We start from the raw sequence: 7,949 nt of genomic DNA on the forward strand, positions 1-7,949 counted from the left end.
CACAAAAATACCTTGCTGCAATTATTTACTTTTATTTTATTTCACACTTTTATTTATCTTTTATATCTATCACTATCAGATCTTATCCTTGCAAGTAACCGTGAAGGGATTGACAACCCCTTTATCGCGTTGGGTGCAAGTATTTGTTTGTTTGTCTAGGTACAATCATTGGTGACTTCTGTTCCTCTTACTGGAATGATACATTGGTTCTCGACTGAGTGAAATACCCGTCTCTACTTTGTTGCATCACCCTTTCCTCTTCAAGGGAAAAACCAACGCAAGCTCAAGAAGTAGCAAGGCCATGTCAGATGGGACCTTGGGAAAACTCTAGCTAAGCCCAACTTTCAGTCAGGATATGGGCGAGGCTGACAAAGCACTTCTGAACGAGATGTTAGATCAGATTCAGAGCCTCGCAATCTCGGACGATCGAATCTCAGTTTACGATCAGATCTGCGGAAAATTTGGAGAAGCTAGAGTTTTCAGCTCACCCTCCACCCATCAATTGACTACCGTCGAGGATTTAACCAACGTTCTAGTAAGCGCCTCCGAGAATGCAACCGACATATATGAAGATGTCGGCGAGATGTCAAACACAACCTCCGAGAATGCAACGCGAAAAAACGCTCGCTGCCACTCGTTGTGGGCTGCACCATTTTCAAAATTTCCCTTAAACCGTGAGGAATCTCAAAAAGTGTTCAACATGGCAAAGTTGCGCCTAATCCATAGCTTTTCAACTGTACATTACACGCCTCGTTCTAATAAACGGTTAAAAAACTAGAGCAAAAACAGTACCGAAAAAACAACGCGTGCAGTTTTTTCCGACGAGAAGTTCACTCGTGTGAGTACTGCAGCACACTTAGTTCAAACAATGACGTGCACTTGCGTTGAGCATACAGTGCGGAAGTGTTATCAGAATAGTTATTCAGTCAGAATATTAGCAGAATAGACCGGTTGTACTATATATATAGGGCTGGAATATTTTGTTACCGGTAACAAAATATTATTCTTTTACCCCTCGCCCCATATAAGAGCCCGATCGCTGAAAAAAAGAAGAACGAGGCAGCCCAGCCCAAATCTCCCGAGCAGATCGTCCTCAGCCCCACCATCCTCTCCTACCTCCCACCCCATCGCCGCCCCACCCACCTTCTCCGCGGCTCCCGCCGGCGCCTCGCCCTCCACCTTCTCCGCGGCTGGCGCTGGCGCCTAGCCCCCTACCTTATCTTCGGCTCCCGCCGGCGCCTTGCCCTCCACCTTCTCCAGGGCTCCCGCCGGTGCCTAGCCCCTTACCTTATCTCGAGCTCCCGTCGGCGCCTGGCACCCCACCTTCTTCACGGCTCCCGCCGGCGCCTCACCCCCACCATCTCCCCGGCCCCCACCATTGCCTCGCCCCCAACTTTCTCCGCAGCCCCCGCCAGCGCCTCGTCCCCACCTACTCACCAGGTCCCATGTGATGTTGCTCCTCCGCGCTGCCGTCCTCCCCATTCTGAACTGCCACTGGCCGCCGGCTTGATCTTCACCAAGTCACCATCCCCCCTGTTCTCCACTACCATCCGTGGCCGCGCTATCCTGCTGACATCCTCTGCTACCTCCGCCTAGGTTACACCACCATTAGCTCTTCCCGCTGGCATCCTCCTCTGCACCAAGTTGCTGCGGTTTGCAACCAGTGAAAATGCTATTCGGCAAGTCCACTGCAGCAGTTAGCTAGAAACGAAGATGAAGCTTCTTTGGTATGTTACTGACCTTGTGCACCTACTGAACTTGAGTGGCTATTTTTGTTGAACTTGAATGTGTTGTGGTATTATCGAAGTGTAGAACGTGTATTATGGCTGATTCTAAACTGCTGTTGGTTGCATTTGTGAGGTTTTTTCTTGTGCAAAAAAACTAGTGTCTTGTTTTGCTTATGCCGATCCCACAGTCAATGTCGTCTGCGCCCCACATCCCCGTGGCACCCGTCGTCGGCTCCTGATACGCAGAGATCCAATGAACATATTTTTTGATTAATTTTTGGTCAGTTAATATTTCGGTGACGTGCTCAGTTCAGTTTCTTAATTTACTTCAGTGCAATTTCTTATTTTGGTTGGGTTCAAATTCTTATTTCAGTTCAGTTCAGTTTAGCAAGAAGAATATGTCGGCTTTATTAGTGTCATACTTTCCTACAAAGCGAAAGCATAATGTTGTTTCACGTCATAATGTTTTCTCTGAAACATATGGGACCTAAGATAATGAAGCAATATAAACTCTATTTTCTCATCAAGATCTTATCATGATACTTATTTGAAAAATTCATCCATTTTGTTGGGGTTCAACCTACCGGTTCCAGTATTCAAGTTTATTGAGCTTCTGACTTCAAATTCTGAACATCTTATGTTACTTGTGCGCACAAGGGGGAAACTTAACATCTTGCAAGGCTCCCTGCTGGATATCGGCGCTAGAGTGGACCGGACACCGTCGTTGCCCCGCGCCCATAGACTTCTCTTATGCAATGCAAGGTTCATTTTCCTCTTAAGCATTCACACGGAAAGAATAGAGCTACTCCGTTCACATTCTGCGTCGGTGTCAGAACATGTTATACTAATTAGTAAGTTCAGGAACTATGTTCCAAACTGAGCTTAGACAAGGAGACAGGGATGTATTGACAGAGTGTTGTGTTGTGTGCTATTAGTTTAGGGGGAAAAAAGCAGATACTCGTCATGGGTTATGAAGTAGACAGAGTACACAAGATGCCTACCATGGTCTATGAAGTACAGGCAAAAAGGTGCCACTTGCCGTCGGCGCTCTCTTGTCATGACGAACAGGCCAAGCAACGAGACTACGTGAGAAGGGTCAGCATTAGCGGGAGCAGGGTATGGATGGGTAAGGAGCAGCAGTATCTTCACTGCTGCTGCTGATTTGTTTCCATCCTAGTACAATTAGTTGACCATCTCAGTACAACTATTATTGGGTGTGCCAAAACTAGATGCTTGACTACCTTATTATTATCACTAGTGCTTTCTTTTCAGATTGCTCCTTCAGTCCAACCTGACCCCGCGTCCCACTCAGCCATTTGGTTTGACATCATCTTCATATTCTTCTTCTCCTCTCACTCCACACGATTTTTGCCCATTTTTCAGTTCTACACTAACGCTGCTTCTAATGGGGTGTATGTGTGATTATTGGTTCGTGCTTTGTCTTAGTCAGTGCTAGGAGGAAATTTTAGAAAAAATGTGTTAATGGAGATGCATGGGAGTTGTGCCTCAAGTGTTCTCTTTTGTAACTGACGACACCAAGGTGGGGGGAAATTTTGTTCTTCAGTTATACGAAATTATTCATTGTTCATCAGTTGCTTAGAGGATGGTTTCCTTGGAGAAACATCTCTACTGAATTAGGTGTTGAAAATGTTTTCTTGTGAATATTTCAGTGGGGGCTCAGTTGCTGCTCTAAATCGAACAATTTGGAGGAGGAATGCGTGAGAAACAAGTCTCCCAACGATGACAAGGTTAGCCATGTATTCCTATTCTTTTAGTTATCTCTATTTCAACCATACAATCCAGGTAGCATAAGGTGGAGAAGGCAAAAAGAGTGGAGACACTGAAATTCATATTTGGCATAGTAATAAACAGTCAGAACCTTTACGGTCTTGCAACATATTCAGAATCAATATTCTACTCCAGTCAGATTCTATGTAAATCCTATTAGTCATGGCTCAACCCGGCAATCCGACCCATGGGTTCGCCCGCCCATGGGCACCCGACCCGAATGGGTAGGGTATGGGTCGTCGACCTCGCCCATGGGTCTTACCCATGGGTAACCCGATTACTCGTGGGTAGGGTATGGGTTGAAGTTTATGCCCGTGGGTTACCCGATGGGTCACCCGATTAATACTAATAATTAAATAATTAATTTATTCTCTATTATATCTGATGTTTTTAGTCTAATCTAAATCTAAATACACTAGCGTACAGCGCCTCACTAGCAATGGTCCATCAAAAAGAACGAGGCACAACTAGCTGGCACCATACACGGGAGCAAATCCATCACTAGGCCTCTTCTCACTTCTCATTCACACACTTGGTATGGCCCAATTGTAGCTTCAGCCTGGCCCATGCAAGCAAAATCGATGGATGCAGGCTGCAGTAGCAGTACACAGCGGCGCACATATGCATTAGTACCACCTCGCCTACGGGAGCGCATGGGAAGGGGAAGTCTGCCTATAAAAGAGAGACTGCTGGATCAGTGCCTCGTCCACTCCATGCGATCTGCACAATGCAAATTGTATGTTGACTAAGTAAACAAATTAAATATTGTCAGACCCGATGGGTGTCCTATAGGGTCGGGCTACCCGATGGATTCGGGCGTGGGTTTAAGTTCAGACCCATGGGCAGGGTCGTGGGTGTGGGTACGACCCGATAGTCTGATCGGGCATGGGTTTGGTAGAGGTTCACCCGACCAAACCCGACCCGACTGCCAGGTTGAGTCATGGCTTGTCTCAAAAAAATATAATGAGGACATAAATAAGTGAGTGGGAGGATTTCAAATTATAGAAGTAAACAATCCTTGAGAAGGAATTAATTTCTGACTTTCTATCCAATATTTTTTCTCAGGAAGTTAAACTAAAACATAATTCAAGAGCGATTAGAGGAAGTGTCAGACACATTTACGATGTAGTCATTTTTTGAACTGTTTGCAGCGAAATTCTTACGTTTCGAATGGAATGGTTACCATGCATCCAGGCTTATGTATAGCAAGATTGTATTGTGTTGGAGATCACAAGAACGCATGCACTGTAGTGTCCACCTGTTGTCACTTCCCATCTCCTATATTTTTCCGTCTCTAGCTCAGTCGATTGTGCCTTGCTAATGCACTTCTATTATTTGATGAAACAAATAAAAAACGCCCTGCTGGTGCCTGTGAATTGAGGCAAATGATGCACTGGTTTTGTGCTTTGCTCACTCCATTGCTGCACTGGTTTGTGCCTCGGAATAGAGTAGGTTTATCAGTCCAACATGCATTTTTTCATAAAAAGAAAATGTAAATGACAGTTTGATGTGTGTGTGTGTGTGCAAGAAACGGAAGAGTCGATTTGAATTAAAAACAAATGATCAGTGAATTAAAGAAAATGATCAGTTTGAATTAAAGAAATTGATCAGTTTGAATTAAAGATCCGTTTGAATTAAAAACAATGATCCGTTCAAATTTAAAACAATGACCAGTTTGAATTAAAATCAAGAAAGAAAAAAAACGGCTCCAAAAAATATAAACATGGTAGTCTGAATAAAAACAATGACCAGTTCGATGTTTCAAAAAAGGTTTGAATCTAAAAATCTAGCCACCACCTCGTCGCCATCTCCTCCCTGACCCCTGTTGCTGTCTAGCCCTGCCTCCCACGCACCGTCGGAGGCCCCCACGCGGGTCATCCTAGCTCCTCCCAAGACCAACGCGTGCAGCCGCTGGCAACCTGGCCCCTGCACGTCACTGTCGGTCGCGTTCCTCTATGCCTCCCTGATCCACCGTGCATCGCTACTGCTGCTCCGGCGTCCAGACCGTTCACAGCCGCCACACCAGTCCGTTCGCCACTGCATGTGTTAGGTGTATGTTTTATTTTATGATCTGGACGCTGCTACAATTCTGAATTTATTGTTGAGTCGTACTAGTACTGATGAAATGGGAATCAAGGTTGAATGGGATGCAAGTGTCACATGGATCCTCAATTTAAATGAGATGGAAGGTTCCACCTCCAGCCTACCCAAAACCACCATGTCATCAGTTCAAAAGTCCTGGGATGTACTGATAGAATTCTGAAAATGTGACTACATAATTGTTTTCTTGTGCTACTATATCATCAGTTCAAAGTGTACTGAAGATACAGCCCTAGGTGTGTTGTGGTGCGTGCTTAATTGGTTATTGGTGTGTGTAGGGTATGACCGGCGACAACGAGTAGGTGGCACGTGTACCACAGCGACAAGACTGAGGTATGAAGCAGATGTGTGTGGTGAGCTCTCGTTTCATTAGTTCAAGTGCTTACACCTTATAAAGTTCAGAGAAAAAACATTATGTTGCTTATTGCTCGGCCCTATAAGGAGCGAGCGGAGGAATTCCCACCTAATCTACCTTGTCCCTCGACCTGATCCTCAACACCGGCCCGCCACTGCGAACTCTCCTCCCACAATCTGCCGCCAGTGCCTCCCCCTCCCCCAGCGCGTCGCCGCGGCCCCTCCTGTCCCAGCGCGTCGACAGGGCCTCCCCCTCCCCCAGTGCGCCGTCGGGGCCTCCCCCTCCCCGCAGCGCACCGCCGTGGCATTTGTCCATCACACAAACAGAGTGTGAGGTACCAAAGAACGTCAGGCAGGAGGATTTTGGAAGAAATGACAGAGGTACACACAGCCGTGAGACTTGGTGCATTATAGCTTTCTCTGGAAGAACTGTCTGTTTTCTTTATTATCTTTTACCATGTACATATAATTCGCTTTATAATTTGTTGTTTGTGTACAAATGACTTGCATCTGGTGTACAAACCAATCTATTTTCAATTTCAGAAAGTTCGAAAAGAGTAGTCTTGGAAGTACAAGGGCAAAAGTTACTGGGTTCAAGAAAAACGAAAATGTTAGTTTCTCTTTTATGTGATTTTCAGTTCTTCCCCGCGCTCTTTTGTGATGCTCTGGCAATAAGATGACTATAGTTATAGAAAAAATAGTACAAACTTTTTAAAAAGTTTATTTTTTTAAGTTCTCCCAATTAATATACTGAACTTGATTATCTTTTTAACAGTACTTGCATCAGCTCGTCGGAATTGGTGTGTGTGCTTGTAACACAATCAGTTCAGATATCGAGAGACCATAAGTTTATTGACAAATATGTATATTAGTTCATGTCTCAAGAGTCCATAATTTTGTAAGGCCAAAAAATACAATGGCTTAGTACATCACAGCAGCTCTTTGATGCAGAAAGGATGGCTCTTCTCAAGTCAGCAGCTAACCAAACTGTGTAAGTTTTCATAAATTCATTCTAGTGTCAAACATTGGTGAGATTCTGATCAAGACTTTTGTCTATTCCAGCAACTTTGGGGTAGCTCAGTCAATATAGGAGTTGTGCAGTAAACAGCTTCAGTCGAGAAATCAGCAAGTTGTAGTGCATAGTGTCTTCCAGGCACCTGTCCTAATTCCTAAAATATTCTACTCAACTTCAGCGCCATGCTCAGTCCAACCACATGGCTTCAGGGTGCCCGAGTTCGTCGCCACCATCAGTTCGGAGACTCTGCCACTGCGTGTGTCGCGACCATGTCCACCTGCGTCACTGCGTGCTCCGTTAACAGCCTCCCGCGCAAGGAAAAGCAACAGGAGTAGAGCCGTCTAAGATGCTCTGTTCTAGCGAGGTGGCTTATTATGTTTGTCAATTTGTAGTACTTTGGCCGCAGTGTACTTGTGTATCTTTTTCTGAACGGAGCACGACAGAGATTATGTCATTATGAACTTTGATTGTGATGGTACTACAAACTCTATAAAAACACCAGTAATCCATTTTTACTGTTACTTATCTTTTATACAATTCATATGGATTGTGCTCCCTATTACGAACTGTGGTACAAAAATGCACTGTGCTCACCATTTTTTTAGTTCCTTAGTTTGTAATGCTTTAAAAGAGAGGAGGTAAAAGTGAACCATTCAGTTTTCTATTATAAAAAGTGTTAACGTGAGAAACTTCAAAAACATCTTGTTTAATAAGTTCTGCTTGTTCTGTGTATAGTATTTATTGAGCTAAAAATGGTATGGTTCATACATTCTCGTTGATCTCATTGTAATCGTCCTTGTTTTTGTGAGTTTCCTGATGCAAGTTTTATGGTTAGTCCAAATGGGAGAAGGTGATCCATCCAAAGTGTAATTATGTGACCAAAAACGGTGGACCGTTCTACAAAGGAGAAATGGTTGAATTAAAAATATTGATCAGTATAAGTTAAAAATGGTGGTCCGTTCGGA

The 7,949-nt window shown here is 44.4% G+C and overlaps 1 long non-coding RNA gene across 5 annotated transcripts; it reads left to right on the forward strand.

The window, feature by feature from the left end:
* Positions 1-1,055: 1,055 nt before the first annotated feature.
* Positions 1,056-7,516, forward strand: LOC123110970 (uncharacterized). Of its 5 annotated transcripts, none has more exons than XR_006453917.1 (8): positions 1,056-1,727; positions 2,385-2,578; positions 2,663-3,267; positions 3,398-3,475; positions 5,894-6,350; positions 6,513-6,579; positions 6,745-6,960; positions 7,032-7,516. It is a non-coding gene; the product is annotated as an uncharacterized lncRNA (long non-coding RNA). The 5 variants fall into 5 exon arrangements; XR_006453918.1 differs by having other exon boundaries at positions 2,385-2,489; XR_006453916.1 differs by having other exon boundaries at positions 2,385-3,267.
* Positions 7,517-7,949: the final 433 nt, after the last annotated feature.

The sequence above is a fragment of the Triticum aestivum genome, chromosome 5B (genome assembly GCF_018294505.1).
Source record: "Triticum aestivum cultivar Chinese Spring chromosome 5B, IWGSC CS RefSeq v2.1, whole genome shotgun sequence".
Taxonomy (NCBI): domain Eukaryota; kingdom Viridiplantae; phylum Streptophyta; class Magnoliopsida; order Poales; family Poaceae; genus Triticum; species Triticum aestivum.